General features: G+C 41.8%; 1 long non-coding RNA gene across 1 annotated transcript in view; it reads right to left on the reverse strand.

Moving 5' to 3' along the window:
• The window catches only part of LOC148213580 (uncharacterized), a 31,152-nt gene extending 18,658 nt beyond the window's left edge, over window positions 1-12,494 (reverse strand). Inside the window, exon 1 of the long non-coding RNA XR_015794268.1 lies at window positions 98-12,494. This is a non-coding gene — a long non-coding RNA (uncharacterized LOC148213580). The remainder of the gene's footprint in view (window positions 1-97) is intronic.
• Between the last annotated feature and the right edge of the window lie 243 nt (window positions 12,495-12,737).

A 12,737-nucleotide genomic window follows, 5' to 3' on the forward strand; every position in this document is an offset into this window, starting at 1 on the left:
ATAATAAACAAACAAATAAATGCCTGTATAAACAAGTTGCCTACTGGCAGTATATTATATCCTCATCCTCATCCTCATCCTCATCCTCATTTCTTACCTTTTCTCCAGAAGGTCAAAGCAGGAATGAGGATCTCTGCTCATTTTATGCTCCAAATCCTGTGAGATAGGTTGGAATGAGAAATAGTGACCAGCTCCAAATTATTCAGTAAGTTTCCATAGGTAAGGATAAATTTGAAGCTGGATTTCACCAGTCCTAGATAACACCTTAACCACTGCACTATTTTCCCCTCCAATGTATTTAAGCCAGTGTTCTTCAAACTTGGCAACTTTAAGATGTGTAGACTTCAACTGTTGAAGTCGACACATCTTAAAGTTGCCAAGTTTGAAAAACACTGATTTAAACATTTAATTCCTCCATTCAAAATTGCCCAATTTGTTAAAACTCTGATGAACAACTGAAAACGTCCACCCTTCCTACCCCCAAATCCAGCAGATCAGTTAGGAAACTTAAAAAGACCCTATAACATCCTGGAAATTACAATTCTTCCATGTGGCAAAAGGGTCATTTTGTGATAGAATTTTGTGGGAGGCAGCTGGATCAAGAAACACACACAGTTCCATCTAGTCCAGCATTCTGTGTCAATAGTGGGCACTTGGATGCATTTGGAAGCTCACAAGCCTCAAGTAGTCAATTTCAGCAACTATTATATAAAGAATGCTGCCTTTGATTCAGGAGGTAATAAACCAACACTGATATTAGTAGTCATTGATAATCTGTTCCTCCATGAATATGGCTACTGTACTCTCCTTTTAAAACCATCCAAATTGATATCATTTCAAGTGATGGCTGTGAATGTTTTTTTCCGTCATTCTTGAATCTTCCAGCATTTCGTTTCAGGGGAGGACATCAGTCTCTAACATTAGGAGCTGTGTACAGAAAGCATGCTGTCATAAAATGTGATGCCCTGATTGCCAAGCCATATTCTGGCACAGTTACAAGGCCAGCAACTGATGTTCTCTTTATTGTTTTAATACAGGAGAAGTTAAAGAAAGCAATTGGTTTCCATGACTTTGTTTCTCACATTGCACCATTTGCTGGCAGGAAAGCAAACACAATGGTCTCCTCGACATGGGGTGGGGCATGGGTGGACTAGAATAGGTGGGTGATTGGATTGGCATGATTAGCCAAGTCATCTATGACCTGTCTGTCAGGCTATTTCTCAATACTGGTCTAGTGCTCTTTTGAAAAAGCACTAAGCCCATGTGCAAAAATAGCACAGGAAGAAGAGTACAAAGTGAAGAGGGGAGGCCATGATCTATAATTAGGAAACTGTCCTCAGTGCTGCAAGGGAATCACAGTTCTGGCAATGGTTCCAGTCTTGTCCTCACGAAAGGCAGTACTTGAAAATATCTCAAGGACATCCATGTTTTTGGAATGGAGTATGCAAAATGATGATGCTGCCCCTCCAAACTTATAAAAACAGTAAAAGTTATGGTCATCAAAGCCCACTGTTGGCAGAAGCAATGAAAAGCCTATAATGCAACCAATGGTGCCAGAATCAGCAACATACAGCTTTCATGGTTTAAATCTACCTTGTGTGCTGCACAAGACTAGTGTTCTTAAACAGAGTACAAGACCTGTTTTTTTAAATGTAGCTCTACCACTCCAAATAGCATTTAACCTGTTTTTTTCAAAACATGTTGGGTTGAGGCAGTGTTTATAAGGAATCCATCTAAGATCTGATAAGCATTTCAGAAAGCCCCAGTTAGCCACTACATGGGCATATGCCTCTACAGAAGAACATCTGGGGACAAATACGGTGGGGAGTAATGTTGACTCTGGTTTTCAGTGGACAGATGTATTTTCTTGGGTCCACCAAAATGCCTTGCCTGTCCTCATGAGTCTGATTTTACAAGAATAAAAGCCTTATGTAAAACAAACAAGCATATAAAACCAAATTCACATGAATTAATGAAGTCACAGAAATGAGCTTTCCTTGTTACAGGTAGTCCTCAACTTACAACCACAATTGGGACCGGAACTTCCATTGCTAAGCGATGCAGTCACTAAGTGAGTCACACCCGATTTTACAACTTTTTTTGCTGCAGTTGTTAAGCGAATCACCATGGTCATTAAGCAAATCATGCAGTCATTAAGCAAATCTGGCTTTCCCCATTGACTTTGCTTATTGGAAGCCCCCTTGGAAGGTCGCAAATGGTGATCACATGATCTTGGGATGCTGCAACCATCATAAATACATGCCAGTTGCCAAGTGCCTGAATTTTGATCACATGACCACAGGGACACTGTGACAGTCATAAGTGTGAGGACTGGTCATAAGTCACTTTTTCAGTGCCGTCGTAACCTTGAACGATTGTTAAACAAATGGTCATAACTTGAGGACTACTTGTAGTAAAACTTAGATTACCTTGGGGCAGACTTCAATTTGGACAGCTCTGATTATTGGTTATAACATGACAGATTTGAATCTCTAAACTTATTTTGAGGACTAAAGTCTTTAGAAATACTCTAAAATGAAAGATAAAGCTGTTGAAATTATATTCTTAGTTTTTGCTCTGGTGCAATGCTTCTTTCTTACTTGTTCCCCACAGAATATGCTAACTTAACATCCCTATCCCATCATCAACTCTTTTAACTTAATACAAGGTCTATAGTAGAAACCACTTCTCTAAGACTGTAGGGCAGTCATCCAGTAAAACTATTTGTCCTGGAGGATAGGAGGAAGAGGTATATACCAAATCAGTGCAAATATATTGCTTCCATGGTAAAAGTTATAAACAAAATACAATTCAGGAAGAAATTAATTAGTCATGGGTCACGCACATTTTGACTTTAAATGCTGGCATGGATTTTTTTCTGCCTGGAAGGTGAAAATGTCTCTTTCCAGCCAACGCAGCTGGAATCGGCTTCAAACAATAGATTTCTTTCTCATTGCCCACTGTAAATTTCTGCACCGGTTGCTGTGAGAGCGCTGGTGGAGGGCAGGTAGGGCTCCCTCCTATGAATATAATCTTTACAATCTTCCAGTTTTTTGTCCATAAAGTAATTCTTTTACTTGCTCAAACTTTGGCTTTCTCTGAAAAGGACAACACTTTTAGGTGTACTGAACCATATATTGTACTGAACCTCTTAGTAGAGCTATGACTGATGTTTACTATGAGAGATCCTTACTTTTTACTAGGACAGATTTTCCTTCTGTCATGCAGCTATAGTCAAGAAGTGTCAGAGCTGAGGGTGTTGGTAAAGCAGTGCCCTTTCCCTGCCTGTGTTTATGGCTCACTCAAAAGTCTGGAGCTGCCGTATGTCACGCCATGCCATGCCATGCCATGCCATGCCATGCCATGCCATGCCATGCCATGCCATGCCATCTTCTGATTTGTGGCAATCTAAGCAAGGCTGCTACCAGGCAAAGCAATGTCAAAGTTTCACTGGGAGGCCTGCTGGCAGAGAGGGCTCTTCTCATTCCATCGGGGCCTTGGGAACCAGGTTCTGTGCAAAGGTTTTCTCCAGCACACACATTGCTGCAGTTAATTTAACTTGCCTTTACTGCAGAGGCTAATTCAAAGCTGGATTCTGTTTAATCCTGCATGATTTGACTCCACGTCCCACTCTGGCCTTGCCCTCCTCCCCTTCACCCGGCCTGGCTTTCATAGAGCAGAGGAAAGAAATAAGGGAAGACACTTTTTTCAGCATTCTCTTATTTATCTTAAAAGAGGCAAAAAGATCTTCATCGGCCTATTTGAAACATTATCTGAAGCAGAGCTGGGCTGTGAGGGAATGTCACTTCATCAAAGGCTGTGCAGCAGTCTTCACCGGGGCAGAAGCCTACAGACCGGATGGTTACTTCATAATGTGCAGGATTCCCTTACATCATCTGCTTTTTGTAAATCTCTTTCTTCTGCAAAGCAAGACTTTGCTTCCCAGCCTGAGCCAGCTATGGCTGAGCACCCAACTCTGCTTTCTCAGAATTAACTTGTACCTCAAGATGTGTACGTATGTGTAATCTCTGGAAAAGAGAAATCATTAGTCAAATTTTCCATTTCAGGGAGAGATCATATAAACACACTGGGAATGATTTAGCCACATTTAAGCACTTTTAAGGCTTATTACTTCAGTGGACAGCTCTAAATGCAATCCTCTACTCACTTATTGGAAACACTGTCAGAGGAACTTAACAGAGCTGAAAAAGAAAATATAGACTGCTTTACTTTGACTACTATGTAAAGTAGTTTTGTTAGAACATAGATTTCTTGGGATGAGACCTACACCTAAAAGAGTATATAAAATACAAAGTTAAAAGTCAGACAGCAGAATGTGATCGGGATTGCTCTGTTTTCCTATTTTGGGTATATGTTTCCTTTTATTACATTTTTTCCACCAAACATATGGCAGTTTCTCCAATTTTAGATACCTTTTTGAAAAGGTATCTCCAAAACTACATTTATAGGGTCTACAGTGACATTGTTTTACTTTTGCTGTAGTTTTAATTTTTATTTACCATTGAAGTGTTTACTTATATATCTGAGATCGTGCTCTCTCTCTCTCTCTCTCTGTTAGGCTGAAATTCTAAATAATTCCCAGCCAGCATGGGAGAACCAAGGGGAAGGCTGATATATGTAGCAAAAAACATTGTTTAAAAACAAGAATTCTTCATCCTGCTTTTAGGTGATATTTCAATGAATCATGCAAATAGGTAGATAGAGAGAAGTTACCATATTATCACTGTACTTAACAAACTGAGATAATAAGAATATTTTTGAATAAAAAAGCAAAAGTGTGGTTGGTAGAGTCTGACTCAGATATACATCTCAATGAATTAATTTAATCTTACTCTCAGTTAGTTGAAATTGCTTGCTCAGACTATATTGGACTTATTTTCAGTGAACATGCATCTGTGGAGTCTTTGGTGCTCTCTGAGCTTGGTCATGAAATGTCTGCAAGGAAACAACTAAGCTCAGAGAGCACCAAGGACTCCACAGTTCAATCCTGAGCTACATATATTCTCTTCTATTGGAAACATGCATCTAATTGGGATATATGTTTCCTTTCAGGCCCAAGAGATGCCCACAGAATAGTTAAGAGGGGATCCATTTAACACCAGACTAAAACAAGTTTCTTTGATCTCAGTGGAAAATTATCTGAGTATATATACAAGAAGGAAAGCTGAAAGAAAGAATTCCAGAATTGTTTTTATTTGTACTGTGAAGGGAGGCAAAGACATAAAGAGTGTATAAATGTTAGTCCACATTCAATGGCCAATTATTAATGCTCACCTTAAACATGATTTGGTAAATGCTCAGCTATTTTTAGAATCTCTTGGGATGGAAGACCTCTATCTAGGACCTAACCTACATCTTCCCATTTAAACAAAAAGGTCACAAAAGTGCTTAAACCTTGACTGGATTATGTCCCAATCTCTGAGCCCGCCAACTGAACATATAACAGCAAATGCAACAGATCTGGAAAATCCTTAATTTTATCTTAGTTTTAAAAAATGATGGCTGTAGGTTGAGAATAGATCCTGGCAAGACAAGCCAGATGCACACCACCATCACCATCATCAAACAATGACATATTTTTTATGCTTGGGACTTGTTGCCACCCGACACTTGATAACTTTCCTCTTGTCCCTAGACAGACATCTGGAGGGCACCAAGTTCAGGAACAGTTGTCCAGTGCTTCTCTGGTCTCAAGGACTAATCTCTGCAGGGCAATGAAGACCGGAATAAACACTTTGCCTTCCACTAGATTTTACTTCTTAAGAAAAGAAAGACACACCACCTCTGCTTCAGACATTTAATCCTAACATACGTTTCCCATGAATATCCAGAGTACAATCTAGTTAAGAAAAAAACACCAACTGCTACTTGATCTATTTACAGCTGCCAGATCATAAGATTTTCAAGCCCGGGCAAGTATAAATATGATCTGCATAAATTAAACCAGTCCAAAAGCTTCAAAGCATAGGATACGGGGGCGATCCAAACCAAGAAAACCAAAATATAATTTTTTTTGGAAACCGGTCCTGAAACTTGGTGGGGCGCAGCAGCGGCGGCAGACGTTTGTACAAAACCAGTTGCCTCTGAATTTCTTCTGAATCTCCTATACGGGACGTTGTTGCTGCTACAAAGCCAGATCCACAGGGGCATTTCTCTGCCCCCTGCCCCCGTGGATTATTAGCACAGGGGATCAGGGCCCTGCCTCTACCCCGCCCGGAATGACCACCCCGAGGGGGCGAGAGATGAGGGGGAGGAGTAGCGGCAAACGAACACCCAGTCAGTCCGGATTACAATCCTCTTGCTTTTTATTTTTACAAATATAGTGCAGGGCGAGAGGGGAAGATTACTGACTGGCCTCGTACCTGCGAAATAATTTTTTATTGAAATACACGCGTTGTATTATGTTACAACAAAATGGCGCGACGCGTCTTCTCGCGTAACGAATGGATTTGATATCAGAGGAGCAACAACCAACACTACGTGCAAAGTACTGCTGTAGTCAAGGCGAACTACAACTTGCAAAGTTATACATGATCGCAAGTTTGCTTTAAAAAGTAATATCAGGGTTGGCTGCAGAACAGGGTGTTTTTATCATCTGCTTGCTTTTGCCGTAGAACCTGCTGTAAAGCACAGAATGAGCGGGGGCAGGCGGCGAGGAGGGGCGCCCCTCGCCACCGAAGGAGTAAGCGCCTGAGAACCCTTTCCCCAAATCTCCTGCACGTCCCGCTGGATCGGGATGTCAGACGAAGGGAGCCCTGGGCCAAGCGCAGTCGCACAGGACAAGCTCAAGTATCCGCAGAGAAATCAGGATCACCCTTAAATATATTACAGGTGCCAGGCTGAACCTGTAGGCTCCCTGGCTTCTCTCTCTGGTGGTTTAAAAAGCCCCCCATATACCACAATATTATTTCGGTTTATTTTAACATTCACACACCTCTAATTCCTTCCGCTGGAAGAAGTTTCGTGAGTGTTGTAAAAGGGATTTCCCCCCCCCCCTCCCTGAACAGATCATTGATACCCTTGACATCGCTCAGTCTAGATCTCACAGATCAGAAGAATGAGAAAATGCGTCAAGTTGCTAATCCACAGCGGGGGTGGAGAAAATGTCTCTGTACGATCTGGAGACGGGAGCAAAGGAAGAACTGCTAGGCAGGTTCCTGGGGAAAGCAATGGGAACAAGCAAACCCTGGGCATTATTAATGCGCGCTGGAGCCTGAGTTAAGGGCATCTCACAGACGATAAGTACGGCCTGCATTTTAAATTAGGAAGCTCGAGCCGAGCCTGAGATCCTACCCTGTCCTTCTTGGCGACTGTAGCCCCCCAGGAGAGCAGATGTGTGGCACCGCACGCTCCGAAACCTTTGACAGCTTCAGAAGTCCATTCACTTATGGTACAGGTGTTTCCTTGGCCAAGGGATTCAGAACGAAACCATAAACCAAGGAGCACGATGCTCGTCCGTGTGCCTCGGGAACGTCCAGGTTAATGTAATCACAAAAGCGGGCCGGACCAGGGTGAGCTGGTGCACACTTGGACAAACCTATCAGTGTTCATTCTTTTTCAAATAATGCAGGCACGGAACTTCAGTTCACACCAGTAGCTGCTGGTAATCATCGGGGTTGATTAACTGTATAAAACATCAAGAGATGCGGTTCCACGCGTACCAGTGGGTTGGGCTAGACGAATTTGCAATTTCGTACAGTAGTGAATCTGCATGGCTGCATACTAGTTCCTGAACCACTGGCAGCATATTTTAAATAACATCAAGAGAGGGGCACCGGGAGATGCCTGTGTGATCCACCAAGTTTGCGGGCTTCCTAAATGCATTTGGCTCCTGTTCGGTAGAGAATGCTGGACTAAATGGGCCCACGGCCTGAGCCAGCGGATAACTTTTCTGTTCTTACCGTCCGGCAGAAACAGTGAGCGAGGTCTCCTATCCAGCTTTGCCTTCTCTTCACAGATCGACAGAGTTCCGAGATGCGTGGAAGGACGTACGAATGTGCTGTAGGTTCTTTTACATCCCCCCCCTCCCCCCCGCTGTCAAATAATGTCTGCATGTTAGGAATCTCGTCCTTCGTTCTCAGGCACTGACATGAATTTCGGCCGCCAGGAGGCACTCAGGGAACGACCGCTCTTAGAGCAATGTCAGATACTTTTGTACCGGAAGGCAAATCAAAGCCTTAGAAGCTTCGCGTAGCGTGCCCTCTGTCGGATACTTGGTCGGCAAGATCAGATTTTTTTCCTTTGGCTTCTGCAAGCAGGTTCGGTGGGGACAGAAATTCGGGGGAAGCTGTCGTTCTCTGCCCCCCGCCCTGCCTTTCTTCTCCCATCCCAACTAACGCCTAGGACGGCTCAGCCTAGACCCCAAACACAAGCAAAATTCAGTCTAACCGCTGACAGTTCCTGCCTCTCACCTAATCCTCTACAGACTTTGTGAGCAGATACAAAAAAAGGTAAAGATACTCTTGAGTCGAGCTCATACCCTGTTGGCCCCCTGAACACGTGTCCCTGCAGTTTTCTTCACAACACTTAAGAAAGTGGTTTACCATGATCACCTTCAGAGATGTTTGTTCTGGCTGGCCCACAGTCCTGGAATTTTAAGGTTGTCTCCCATCCAAGTACTCAACAAGACAGACCCTGCTTAGGTTTCCAGGATCAAGTTGAATGGAAACACCAGACTGGGTAGGGTTGCAGGATTGAATTAGAATTAATCATTTGGGCTGTGAACTCAGCCTTGCTTTTGGATTTTCCATAGGCTCCAATCTCATTTGTCAAGCAAACAACATTGGCACTTCATTTTTCTGAGAAGCATTTCTCCATGCAAAATTATGAAAAACACAACAAACTCTTAGAAACTTCCCCATTAATTGTTTAGTATTTGTATCTAGAGTATACTATTCACAAATATCACCAGCTGAATGCATTAAAAATGGCTTTATTAGGAGAATTAAAGCCTGAGTTTCCAATTTGCAGTTTTGTTCTTGTTATTTCTCTGTCTAGCAATTTTGGCCTTGGAACATGCATTACCAGTTACTGAACTATCAATGTAATGATTGATAAATTTTAAATTCTGAAGCATTGTATAACAAACTGTATAGTCCAAGCTGAGCAAATTGCTACCAAAAAGGTATCCAAGAGTGTGAAACACTATATGTGAGCATTCTATTTTTTTTCATATGCTCCTAATGAATGTATTAAGAAACATGGATAAATTGGGCTTTCTGGGTATTTAAATCAGCTCATTAGCTCACCTCCTCATTAAAACAAATTAAAAATTACAAACAAATCCTTAGGAAGCTCCAAAAATGCAGTGGGAAGTAGTATTCCTTTTAGCATTCTTCAACAGTGAAAAAAAAAATGCCTGGAATTAAGTAGATCTGAGTAGTAAAAAATCTCACTTCTGAGAAGACCTGTATAAAATTGAGTGATGAAGATGGATGTCCTTCCTCTGAAGGAAAGCAAGCTAGAAAACAACAGTTGAAAGACAGAACTGATACATGCTACTGTAATTCATTTGGAGTAAGGGAATGGAACAAATGAAGTCCCCTGAAGCAGATAAGTCCAAACGCTGGCCATTAAACATCAGGGGAATTTATTTCCATATAGCGTGAAAATTACATAATGCAATTCTGCTAAGGCAATGCTATGATTAGGCTTATGTACTGTTTTAGCATATGAGTGTGAGCAATGCTTTAGCCCACTCCTAAAAGATATTTTCAGTGGAATTGCCTTTCAGTGAATAGATTGGGATCACAGTCCCCTGACTGGTACAACTGTATCAGAACCCGAGATAAATTCCCAGTAGCATACATTTTATCTTTTATTATAATGAAAAGAAAACAAGCTCTTCCACAGATTGCAGAAAGAAGTCCTGCAGAGCGTGGCATTTCTGAGTTGGCTGCAATAATTGACACTTCCAACCCAGCTCTTTCCTGACATTTTGAAGGAATCCTTAGAAGTGCTGCTTCAATGAATTCCAGCAGCCATCAAAACAACAAAGGTAACTTTGGACCTTCAGAGGAGGTAAAAATGGCAGAGATTTTGTGACACTTTAAAGGTGAGGGAAGTTTATCTGATAATAAGCAGGAAGAGTCACTAGGAGTCAGGCAGCATATAAATGTAATGAATTATCATTACTAGCATTAGTATTAGGTTCTTTAGAACAGCATCAACTTCATACCCTTACAGAAATCAATGGCACAGTGAATGAGCGTCCAGATTTTTCAAATGGATATTTAGAATATTGGTTTGGAGAGGAAGAAAAGACTAATCAGAAATCCTTGGTAGCAACCAAGTATTTAAAAAATTTAAATTCTCTATGTATCACAAAAGAGGAAAATGATCTGTATAAAACCACCAATGCTTTAAAATAAATGGAAAAGGGTTACTTACTACATCTCTTCACCAATTTTATAATATCATGGCTCATCTTGTACATAAAAGATGTCAAGCTTAAAGAAAATATAGCAGATGCTTCCTACCAGGTTTCCCAAGTTTATTTCAGGACATCTTCTTAATTTGCAGAACTGAAATATGTATAAAGTATTAAACTTAGTTTAATTAAATGTAAATAACTCATTGGGTAAACTATGCCTCATGGGCAACCAGTATTGTAAATCCTATAAACTTGATGCCTTTTAATATAACTGGAAGATGTACTGGAAATAAGAATGATCAACAAACTGAACACTCAGAGAGACACTCTATCTGCTCTAAGTTTTCCACAAAATAGCAGTGAAGAATCTAGCAGTTACACACCCAACTCACTATGTTTTAAAATTTCCTAGCATTGGATCTGGAAACTGTCAAGAGAGAGAGGAGGGAGAGAGGGTAGAAGGAAAGAGGCTACTGAGCTCAATGACCCCGTTGGGCTACCATTGGGAATGGGGAAAGATCTACATTCACGAAGGAGGAGCGATATTATCCCCATCTTGCAATATTTTCTTCCAAACTCGGAGCTCAGTCCAATCTCACTGCCCCCTGACGACCATGACTTAATATATTTTTCACCGGGCCGGGTAAGTTCAGTAACCCAGCGCAATAGCGCCATTCCTCCACCCTTGCTGCTGTTCCTTGATTCTAAGGAGACATCAGATACAGCACCTTTCCTGACTGAAATATTTTAACCCCATGGCAACACCTCGTTCCTAGTGAACCTTAATAGCAGGGTATTCCCAGATGGATATAACAGGATAATTTACTGCAGAAGTGCATTTTTCACCATTTGGAAATATTAGGAGCATAAAATAAGATCTGTCTTCCTTGGGTCTATGGCTGAGAAAGGTTCTCTGTAAACTGATCATTTTGTTTGAGGTTTACGATGGGATAAATCCTATTGCAAATCAATGAAGGCTTACCCTAGTTGCCTATCAAATAATCATTACAGTGGCCCCATTCTTCTTATACAGTATTTATTCAGAAGTAAGCTCCAATAGGGCTGGTAGAATTTATTTTTTAAATTAAAAATACACAAGACTGGGGGGGGGGGATGATCTGAAGCCCATAGAGATCTAAGTAATTAGCAATTGTCTTGTGTACAAGATCATCTCCATCTTCCAGGGAAAATCCCAATATCTGAAACTTACTCGTGAGTAGAAATGTTTTTAGACTTAATCTCCACAAAGTGCAATCGGTTCCTCTCTCACATTTCACTGAGGCGCTTCCTATACCAGATCATCCAGTGAGAGGAAGGAAGGTTAATCCTAACCTCTGAGCCACAAATTAGAGCTGCAATCGACTAAACCCATTAGTATTTACTTCAGGGTAGACATGATCGGGATGCCCGCAGCCCCGGCACAAAACCACTTTCTGAAGACAATATCCAATATTGGAAACGCTGCGGAATTCTAATCGCTCGTCTACACTCCCCTAATGTTTTGAGGTGCGTTTCTTTGAATATATATAGATATATATATATATCTTTCTAGACCATAAATCCTGTGGACTCAGGAGATGAATATACAAGAACGACCTCTATAGAAGTGCTGGTTGTCTCCGCGCAGAGGTAAAAGGAGCTGATCGCCATTCTGTAGGGGCCGCCTAGTCGTTTCCGCCGCGGCACCATCAGGCTGCATGTAAACAAGCCTCCGAGAGACCAAGGCCAGCTCTTCCAGCTGTTTAGCAACCTAATTCCATCAGAAATATTTCTTTTTGGGAAAGGAATAATCTGGATTTCTCTAGAGTTGATTTCGTGTTCAGTACTCCATGGAAGATTGCGGTCACGCAGATTTACTCGGAAGCAATTCTCCTCTGTTCCACGTGGAGCTTACGCTCAGAAAAGTCAGGTCAACACATCAAAAGGAAGGGGATACCATCATCCACTAAGAGCGCCGTTGGAGGCTTGTTTTGAACTGGAACTATCCCATGCTCCACGGTGGATCTCCCCCAAAGAAGAGGGGAGTGGCGATTATCTGCGTTTAAGGCGGCTCTTTCAGTTGTATACGGGACAAAACTGGATCCATTCAATTAATCGCTTCGCTTATCCCCAGCCTGCCCCGTATGGCAGCCTCAGTTCCGAACACCTCCGATTAGAAAAATACCTCAGCGCTGCCTTTGATTCTTCCTGCAGCCGAGGAACCCAGGGAGAGAAAGGTTCCCAAGGAAAAGGCGGAAGGCGACTGCGCTGAACGCAGAGGTAAGAGGGTACAAAGACTGGAGGGCATTTTCGCAGAACTTTTCCCGGCTGTTCGGGAAAGGCTGCCTTTCCAATATGGGAAAAA

Source organism: Python bivittatus, unplaced genomic scaffold (assembly GCF_059951505.1).
Source record: "Python bivittatus isolate LINGU-HERP-01145 unplaced genomic scaffold, Pbiv_v1 ctg000980_np1212, whole genome shotgun sequence".
Taxonomy (NCBI): domain Eukaryota; kingdom Metazoa; phylum Chordata; class Lepidosauria; order Squamata; family Pythonidae; genus Python; species Python bivittatus.